The sequence below is a fragment of the Salmo salar genome, chromosome ssa06 (assembly GCF_905237065.1).
Source record: "Salmo salar chromosome ssa06, Ssal_v3.1, whole genome shotgun sequence".
Taxonomy (NCBI): domain Eukaryota; kingdom Metazoa; phylum Chordata; class Actinopteri; order Salmoniformes; family Salmonidae; genus Salmo; species Salmo salar.
The window spans coordinates 41,875,487-41,886,787 of record NC_059447.1 but is presented as its reverse complement, the minus strand read 5'-3'; positions in this window follow the sequence as shown (position 1 = coordinate 41,886,787).

The following is an 11,301-nucleotide window of genomic DNA, read 5'->3' as shown; positions in this document are numbered from 1 at the left end:
TTAATTACACGTGCATCAATAGACTCTTAAGGATGAGAGTTGAGTTCCTAAAGAAACAGAAAGCGAACTATGAGCATGAAAATGAGTTTTCCCAAACTGGCCCTACTTGAGAAGGCCTATTTGCTTAGCCGTACCACAGTAACAGGGCCCTGTAAATAAATGTAATTAAGATAAGCCATCTGCTTGCTCTCATAAGCCTGAGCAAGAGAGAGATGTTTTCTGGGCGTCCTTTCTTCCTGTCGACACCACTCCACCACCACCGCCTCCACAGCCAGACCTGGTTAACACATGAAAGGAGAGATGAGAAATTGTCAGGGCTGCTGTGTGTAAAGTGCTGCTTCAGCAGAATGTGTTCTTCAATAGTACAACAGCCCAAATTACCACTGCCTCTGCCTGGGTCTGCTCCAAGGTGGGAACTGAACTGAACTGATGCCTCAGCCTAACCAAGTCTCATCTATCCTGAATGGACAATGAGGCATCAGGTCCACTCTCTCTGCAAACTGCAGAAACAATACCAATACCACTAACTGCATGAAATATTCAAGCCGATGAGTTTTGACAGGCAGCCTAAGTGAGATAAATGACACAGACATTTAGTTTTCTCTCCCTGCAAGAGAAACAATTTCCTTTGCTTGATTTGGGACGAGTGATTCCCTCCCTACACAGATGGAGAGGTCTCTCGTTTGATTAGGGCACAAAAACAATCTGCCTAAATACCAATATTAATCCAAGTGTTCTGCCTAATCACTACACCCCTGGTCCATTGGTCCATGGAACAAACCCCTGGACAGGCACATAGGTTCAGTCATTTGTAATTTTGGTCATAGCCAAACAGTATACCACTGGCCAGTGGATAGAGCTGTCGGACCTCATGTCCGCCTGGCTGGCACACCCAGTCTGATTGTCTCAGTCTTAAAGGGCTCCAGTTGAACTCATTACAATGGCTCACAGCACATTAGTGCTTCAGCTACAGCTAGGGGCAGCCAGCCACAATGCCTCGCTGCCAGATCAGCCGCAACAGGCAGGCCGCACATAGACAAGCTATTGGTGTCTGCCAAGCCAGGCAGAAGGAGTCCCTGCCAGAGCAAAGGTAGAGGTCCTCGGTCCATTCTCCTCCAATGAGGTGTGGCAGATCAGGATCACAGCCTGAACTGAGAGTCTGAACAGACTGGATGGAGACACAGCTGCAGACATTGAAGCACACATAAACATGCACATATGGTAGATATGTATGGGGTAGAGAGAGAGAGAGAGAGAGAGAGAGAGAGAGAGACAGACAGACAGACAGACAGACAGACAGACAGACAGACAGACAGACAGACAGACAGACAGACAGACAGACAGACAGACAGACAGACAGACAGACAGACAGACAGACAGACAGACAGACAGACAGACAGACAGACAGACAGTATGAGAGTATGACGCATCAGACCAGGAAAGTGAGGAACTCATTTGAAACACAGTCAAGGTGTTACGGTGAGCAAGACCTGCCCTCTGGTGGGAGTTCTTCAACATCACAACTACAATAGTTATCTTACTAGTTCAGTCATGATATAATAATGTGCATATAATAGAGTAACTAAAGTACCAACAATTTATTAAATAATTCTATTGACAGTCATTTAGCCAACATATATTTTATTCATTTCATATATAAAATCAAAACAGGTGCTTATTTTAACCTTTCTTCACAGCGACTCAAATTTAAAAAGCCCACTCCACACAGTCAAACAATGCCAGATAGGGTAGGACATCAGGGCCAGACTCAAACATCATCACTTTGTAGGCAGCTCCAACTGGTAGGCAGCTCAAATTCATTGCAAAATCGTTTGGAGGCAGGGTAATACAGCAACTTTCCACTAAGGGACAGGGTGAACCTAGGACATTTCAATCTTCTCTTTCTAATCTCCTCTCCTCCTCCCTGCCCCTATTCTTACCCCATACATGCCTGCCTGTCTTTCTCTCTCTCTCTCTCTCTCTCTCTCTCTCTCCCTTCTTTCTTTTCTTTTTCTGAAATTACTGAGGACACTTTATCCTGAGCTCAGCGCGAAGCTGAAGCTGCTGCATCAGTTGCTTAGTCAGGACAAGACATGGAAATGGACAGAACAATGCCAGAAAGCATTAGTGAAAACTAAGGAAACACTCATGAAATTTGAGGCACTGACGCACTTCGACCCGTCATTGCCCATTAAACTCTCTTGTGATGCTATTCCCTATGGCGTGGGAGCAGTCGTGTCCCATATCATGCCATCCGGTGAAGAGAAGCTGATCGCTTCCGCATTGAGGACATTTAACAAAGACATAAGTAACTATGCACAGATAGAACGAAAAGCGCTAAGCATATTTTTTGGAGTAAGCACGTTTCACCAGTATCTGTACAGGAGGAAGTTCACCCTTCTTACAGATCATTTACCGCTGACGAGCATCTATGGACCATATACTGGGATTCCATCACTGTCTGCAAGCAGAATGCAGAGGTAGGCTTTGTTGTTGTCAGCACACACCTACGACATCAAGTACCACAAGTCAGAACCACACTGCAACGCAGATGGACCTTCCAGGTTGCCACTACATCTGGTCAAGCCAGAGTCGTGCCAAGTGGACATCTTCTACTTCAGACAAGTGGGAAACGCACTGGTTACTTCAACACAAGTGCGGAGAAACACCAGACTCGGTGTTATCTGAAGTGACGGACATTATCATCAAAGCTAAAGCCATAGGAGATGCTCCGGAACTGAAACCTTACCTTTCCAGGAGAACTGAGCTGTCAGTACAGTCCGGTTGTCTGCTGTGTGGACGGAGAGCAAGCATTCAGCCTTCGCTGAGGAAACCAGTGTTGCAACAGCTACACTCAGGTCATTGTGGAATGGTTTGCATGAAGGAAATTGCAAGAAGCATTGAGGAGAAAGTTACATTCGAAAGACAGAATTTCTCATGGTCGTGGATGCTCATAGAGAGTGGCCAGAGGTTGCCACCATGAGGTCTACTACTGCAGAGAAGACCATTGAGAAGCTTGGAGAAGTGTTTAGTCGGTTTGGATCGCCACTCGCCAACACGATGGACTGCAGCTAGTGTCCCAAGAAAGGGCCACGTTACTACAGGTGAATGTGGTACACCATATCAGGTCCGCCCTGTATTATCCATCAACCAATGGGCTGGCAGAGAGGTTTGTACATATCATGAAACATGCCTTGAAAGCATCTCATGGTCAAGGGATACTGCACCAATGCTTGAACAGCTTCCTGCTATCCTACAGGAACACGCCTCACACAACCACCAAGGTTTTGCCTGCATCGCTACTCATGAAGAGAGAGCTACGCACAAGCTTTGACCTACTCAAACCTCTGAACGCAAAGGAGACAGGAGAGTCAAACGTTATGAACTGAAAACAAAGGACAGAGCTTTCAATCCTGGAGAAACTGTCTTAGCCAGGAACTACCTCAAAGGACCAAAATAGATTCCTGTTATAGTCATTGCTCAGACTTGTCCTGTGTTCTACATTTCCAGACTGCAGAGGACATCATCTGGAAAAGGCACACAGATCAGTTACTGTTGAGTAAAGCCACACCGACAGAACCACCAGTCGTGAGTGGTCCAGAACTGTTACTGGGTGACACCCTGACCCAGTAGTCGTCACCTAGGGGCTCACAGTCACCTTCTCAGGATTGTTGTTCATAATCGGGACAATTTAAGTAGGTGGGGAGATGTAGTATATTGAGGTTGTGCCGCAGAGGTACATTGTTGTTGTAGACCGAGCACTTTCTAGATAAATGGTTGAACTGATTCCTGTCTCCCGTCTCATCAGTATTGAATTGTTATAAAGACGTTGCTATGAAACCCATGAGACATAACAATCATCATCATCATCATCATAACATCCTGCCCATGTTGTTCCACCTTTACATTGACATACTGCATCATTCAGTGTCCATCTCTGTGGATGGTTTATCTCCGACAAATCAAAGGTACGTTTCGGTTTTCCTCAAGGTTCCGTTCTAGGACCAATAATGTTTTTTTTACAATTTATGCTACCTCTTGGTGATGTCATTCAGAAACACAATGTCAACTTTCACTGCTATGCAGAAGACAAACAGCTGTACATTTCAATAAAACATGGTGAAGCCTCAAAATTGCCTACCCTTGAAGCCTGTGTTTCCGACAAGTGGATGGCGGCAAATGTTAAAAAAAAAAAATTGAATTTTATTTATACGTTTTTTGATATGAGAACAGAAAAGCAGTACAACCCCAACCCCTTATTCCCCCATCCATCCTTCCCTCCAATCCCTCCATTCCTCCCTCCACCCCACCCACCCACCCACCAAGGTATCATACAAGGATATCACAGAAAAGTAAATTAAATATGAGAAAAACATATACAGTAATAGAAACAAAAACTACGGAAAAAGTTAATTAAAAATAAAAATAGGTATCATAATTATAGTTGAGTCTTAATCAGCACGATACAGTTCCTGACGGAACTGTTGGCTGTCATTTTGTTTCTTTTGTAAAGTGTTCTATTTCTTCATTAAACTTCAAGATGAGCACTAAACACGCTGCGCCTTGGTCTACTTCATTTGACGGCCGTTACAATTTGACATTGTGTTGTTATTTCGCTGAACACTAGATGGTTTCATTTTATTTTTGGCAGTGAAACGAGGCTACTCAGGTGAGGGAAAAAACCTCACCCAAATGTATTGCCCCTTTAGAAAATATAAATGTACTGTTTGAAAATGTGAAGAAAATCACATTTTTATTTGGCGTACCCCCGACGACATTGCACGCACCCCTGACGGCATTACCCCAGTTTGAGAATACCTGCTCTAGATATACCTTTCTCATTCGTGGATTTGACTTATTCCAAATGAAGTTGGAAATGCAGCTGTCCAGTTGTTTGAACATCGATTTTGGCAGAAATATGGGAATCATTTGGAATAAGTACAAAAACCTAGGTAGTACAGTCATCTTAACAGAATTAATGCAACCCGCTAATGAAATGGGAAGAGACGACCACCTTATGAAGTCTTGCATAGTGTACTCCAGGAGTGTTTTTAAGATATGTTTAAACAGAGCCTTAAATGAACGTGTGACCTTTATCCCCAAATAAGTAAAGACTCCACCTTAAACGGAAAATTGGCATACCCAATACATTCTGCTAACCTATTAATGGGGAGGAGCACACTTTTTGTTAGGTTTAACTTATAACCAGAGAATGTCCCAACACCTTGTAGCATGTCCAGGAGATAGGAAATAGACTCCACAGGGTTAGAGATGTATAAAAGAAGATCGTCTGCATATAAGGACACCTTGTGAGTTATGTCGCCCCTTACTATTCCCTTAATCCCGAGTGGCGCAGCGGTCTAATGCACTGCATCTCAGTGCTAGAGGTGTCACTACAGACCCTGGTTTGATTCCAGGCTGTATCACAACGAGCTGTGATTGGGAGTCCCATAGGGCGGTGCACTATTGGCCCAGTGTCAGCCGGGTAGGGTTTGGCCGGGGTAGGCCGTCATTAACTGACTTGCCTAGTTAGATAAAGGTTAAATGAAATAAAATAAATAAATAAAAGTGTCTGAGGCAGTTTCTGATTAGAAAGGATTTCATTGAGCTGAGGATAGGGGATAGCTTGGAGGAGAATGCTTTCTTATATTCAGTAGGGAAGCCATCAGGCCCAGGAGCTTTACCACTCTGCATGGACTGGATTGCTCGAGTAATTTGCTCATCACTTATTGAGGCATCCATGTTAGTGAATTGATGTCCAGATTATCTAGAAATGTGTGCATACGAGATGTGTCAGGAAGAGCCTCTGACGAGTAAAGAGCAGAGATAACAACTTGATAGCTTTCTCTCCGTGTTCATAAAATGTCTGCCTCGACTTAAACAGAATCAGCTCCGTTTGTTTAGTGGAAAGCTTGTCAAATTCCGATTGGGGTAGCAGTCTTTTATTGTAGAGTTCAGGAGCCGGAGAAGAGGCATATCTGTTGTCCACATCTGGAATGAGTTGAGAGAGCTCCAATAAGCGTTTAGTACGCTGTTTGTTGTCATACTCTGTGTATGAAATCATTTGGCCCCTTGGATATGCTTTTAACGACTCCCACACAGTAGAATAAGACATGTCAGGGGTGCAGTTGATCTATATCAAGACATCAAGGTGAGTTTATGTGTATTTTTTAAAGGCACTACAGGATAGCATTAGTGGGTCAAGTCGGCATGCGCGTTGTGACGCAGTACTATCCGGAAAACTGATATTTTAGCTGGACAGGGCTATGGTCTGAGATAAGATGCTGTGATATTGGCTATTAGTTACAAAAGGAAGAATTATATTGTCCAGCAGGAAAAAGTCAATCCTAGAGGATGTGCTGTGGACTGGAGAAAAAAAGGAGTACTGTTGAGCAGTGGGATTGCTACTCCTTCATGGATCAGACAAATTACACGATTCTAGAAATGAGATGATTACTGCGTCTGATTTTGAAATTACATTGTTGGGCTTCGGACTGGATCTGTCTTTAGTTGGATGTAATAGACAATTGAAATCTCCGCCCAAGATCAAATGGTGAGAGTTGAGGTCGGGAAGTGTTGCAATGAGGTCAGAGAAAAATGTAGCGTTAACCCAAATAGGACCATAGCCAGAATAACCTGTGTGCTAAACAATTTCCCCATCACTATAACACATCTGCCATTAGTATGTGAAATTACTTTGGAGACAAACGAGGTGCATTTTATGTAAGGATGACTGCCCCTCTGGCCTTAGCACCAAAGTAGGAGTGAAATATGTATGGTCGCTGGACAGAAGATGGGTCTCTTGGAGATAAACAATGTCCGGACTTAAAGACTCAAGATGAGCATGTGCTCGGCTACGCTTGACCACGTGCTAAATTCCAGCTGATAAAGTATGTGAATTAGGCGTAGTCATAGTAATTACAAATTAATGTTAGTACAATCACATGGCCAGTATGCTGAAAGGTCAGAATAATATTTTAAAATAAAAAGAATTAAAACAGTTAAAAAAAAAATACTCAGAAGAAAACCTTGGACCCCTATGCTGGCCTTCCGAACCCTGTTGGGGGAAGGCTCTAGTCTACCTCTCCTAGACTAGAGCGAGATACTACCATGTTAAACCAAACTTCAGTAGAGCTCGATCCAGGGCGAACATAATCAAGTCTACACTTAGGGAAGGCATTCTGGAGGGATCCACCTCAGTTCTCTAATGTATCTTACGCAATATGCATATTTGAAGGATAATAAAAAATAGATATACGGTACCAGTCAAAAGTTTGGACACACTACTCATTCAAGGGTTTTTCTAAATGTTTTACTATTTTCTACATTGTAGATTAAATAGTGGAGACATCAAAACTTTGAAATAACACATATGGAAACGTGTAGTAACCAAAAAAGTGTTACACAAATCAAACTATATTTAGATTTTAGATTTTTCAAAGTACAGTGGGAAAGCTGTCATCAAGGCAACTTTGAAGAATCTAAAATCTAAAATCTATTTCGATTTGTTTCACACTTTAATGCACCCTTGAATGAGTAGGTATGTCCAAACAAATAGGAAAACAAACCCAGTATAATTCAACATTTGTATAAATGTAACCCTTGATTGAACATCTTAACAAGCCAGAACACAGAAAAATTACTGGCAAATACTTGGTAATTAATACACGTCCTGCAGTGCTCGCTCGGCTGTACAACTTGCAGACCCGTGCTAGCAGCCACTAAGCACCAAAGTGGGCCAACCAGTCAAATAGTAAAGAACAATACACGTGGCATTTGGGAGTATTAACTTGTAACGTTAGGTATTAAACATGCTCACAGTATTCTGGTAGGGTATCCTATTAAGGCATGGAAATAGAGAGCTAAGTGACTAGCCTTATGTAGCGACTAGACAACATTATCAAGGGGCAAAGTATTGGCACCTTCTTTTTAATTGAGAGACGAGCTTAAAGTTTTCTTTACTGGCCATAATTTTCACTAGTCTGACTGCTTGCATGATGACGAGTTTCTCACAGGACTGGCCTATCTGGGTGATGTTTTTTCTCGCCTGAATGATCTGAATCTGGGATTACAGGGACTCTCCACAACTTTATTCAATGTGCGGGACAAAATTGAGGATATGATTAAGAAGTTTTCTGTCTGCATTAACAACGACAACACACAGGTCTTTCCATTATTGTAGGATTTTTTTTGTGTGCAAATGAACTCAAGCTTACGGACAATGTCAAATGTGATATAGAGAAGCACCTGAGTGAGTTGGGTGCGCAATTATGCAGGTACTTTCCCGAAACGGACGACACAAACAACTAGATGTGTTATCCCTTTTATGCCCTGCCTCCAGTCCACTTACAGATATCTGAACAAGAGGGCCTCATTCGAAATTGCAACAAGCGGTTCGGTGAAAATGGAATATAATCAGAAGCCACTGCCAGATTTATGGATAGAGCTGCGCTCAGAGTTTCTTGCCTTGGCAAATCGCTCTGTTAAGATACTGATGCCCTTTGCAACCACGTGCCTATGTGAGAGTGGATTCTCGGCCCTCACTAGCATGAAAACTAAATACAGGCACAGACTGTGTGTGGGAAATGATTTAAGACTGAGACTCTCTCCAATACAACCCAACATTGCAGAGTTATGTGCATCCTTTCAAGCATGCCCTTCTCATTAACCTGTGGTGAGTTATTCACAATTTCTGATGAACAAATAAGGTTTTATATGTAAGATGGTTAAATAAAGAGCAACATTATTGATTATTATTATAATATTATTTGTGCCCTGGTCCTATAAGAGCTCTTTGTCACTTCCAACGAGCCAGGTTGAGACAAAAACTCACACTCATTCTTATGTTTAATAAATGTATCGTATAGTGTGTGTGTTGCAGGCTTGCAATCATTTAGCTATTTGATTTGGAATTTTAGGACCCCTTTAGATATCAAAAAAATATATACACAAATTATATGATAAAATATTGAATTGGCCTTTATTACTATAGCCCATGGAAACGCATTGAATAATACATTCATAAATGGCAAAAAATACAATAAACAATTTATCATGAGGAATACGGTTTTGAAGTGTCTGTCCTATATCTAGGAGTTATAAGAAAGGTCAGGAAATATCTTTGTTCTTTTGGACACAGATACAGTATTAAACCCTATAATTTTGTTGGTACAAAACTACCTTCATACTTCCATTCATTTGAATGGGTTACATTCAAACGAGTCCCGTGACACTTGTGGAGAACACCATAATGGTTTTGAGAGTCTCATCTTTCCATAGAGTTGTCATATTAGTTTGCAGCCCAAACGGTTCGGACCCTACAGACAGAAGTTGGCACATCAGCGTTACCGACTTCAGACGAGTCCCGTTGGGATTGTGGGAGTCGTAGAGAAAAACAGTCTTATCTTTCCATAGAGTGCTCATATTGTACTGTTTCAACACTACAGACGTTTTTGTGAGAAGACCGATTTTTGGGATGTTTCACCTTCCACCGCAGATACGGAAGGCCGATACAGGCTGATGTGGTGGATTGAGACGCAGCCCATGCAAAAAAAACCAGATATTTTCGCTATACTTAACTTGAGTGGGTTGAGTCACTGATGTGATCTTCCTGTCTGGTTTTGTGCCCCCTCGAGCTTGTGCGGTGGGAGAGATCTTCATGTGCTATACTCAGCCTTGGTTGGCCCTGTCCATGGGTAACTTTGGACGGGGCCACAGTGTCCCGTGACCCCCCCCATCCCCGTCTCAGTCCTCAGTATCTATTCTGCAATAGTCTGTCTGCCGGGGTGCTAGGGTCAGTCTGTCCTATCTTGGTGTAATTCTCCTGTTTTATCTGGTGTCCTGTGTGATCTTAAGTATGCTCCCTCTAATTCCCCCTATCTCTCTCTCTCTCTTTCTCTTTCTCCCCCTTCCCAGAGGACCTGAGCCCTAGGACCATGCCTCAGGACTACATGGCCTGACAACTCCTGGCTGTCCCTGTCCCCAGTCCACCTGGTCATGCTTCTGATCCAGTTTCTGCGGTTCTTTCTGCGGCTATGGAACCCTGACCTGTTCACCGGATGTGCTACCTGTGAAATACATGATAAAATGCGCACACGCACGCACACAATTTTCTCAACTCAATGATCAAACAATATGAATGTCATTTGCTAGTTGCCATGGAAACAGTTCAATTAAATGAGCCCTACCTAACACATGAACACTCTGCTAATGTGGTGCCTTCAAAAGGCAGAGCTTTGAAGAACCAAACAGACACCTGGTTTCCTCATGTAGATGATTAAAGAAAAGTAGACGCTAAGCACCGAGTCATTGCTTTGGCCTCCATCCCTCTTCTCTGTGACTAATTAATCCTCTAAATGAAAAAGTCAAGTGAAATCAAAAAAAAAAATGCCAGACCCATCTCTTAGTGCCTAAAAGCACGGATCATGGATGCAACATGGATGTTTGGGGATGATGACACAGGTTTGTGTTCGTAATTTTTTTTTGCAATTTGTCCAGCAGCCTCTGACTCAGAACAGCACACAGACAAACTCATAAAATATTCAAGAGAGGTGTGCAGGAGAGAAATTACATTTACAGAGATGCATTTAAGACAAAACACAGTTAAACAAGAATTGAGTTCTAGAGAAACAGAAACAAAACTATGAGCATTGCATTTTTTTTATTATTATTATTTTATTTTAATCCCAGCCCCCGTCCCCACAGGAGGCCTTTTTCCTTTTGGCAGGCCGTCATTGTAAATAAACCATTTTTACTGACTTGCCTAGTTAAATAAGCCCAGATTACCACTGCCTCTCCCTGGAATTGCAACAAGGTGGTGGTAGGTTGAGGATGGGTAAAACTGAACTGATGCCTCAGCCCTAGCGGGCCTGGCCCACCCTACCGTACCTCCTTGCCCATCCAAATAAAATATTTAAATATTGATCATACATTTGTAGACAGAAAGACTCATCAATCTCAGATAAAGCATCCAAGTGAGCGAAACAGCGTCCCTCGGTCTCCGAATGTGTATACCATGCACAGTGGGGGGAAAAAGTATTTGATCCCCTGCTGATTTTGTATGTTTGCCCACTGATAAAGAAAGGATCAGTCTATAATTTTAATGGTAGGTTTATGTGAACAGTGAGAGACAGAATAACAACAAAAATATCCAGAAAAACGCATGTAAAAAATGCTATAAATTGATTTGCATTTTAATGAGGGAAATAAGTATTTGACCCCCTCTCAATCAGAAAGATTTCTGGCTCCCAGGTGTCTTTTATACAGGTAACGAGCTGAGATTAGGAGCATACTCTTAAAGGG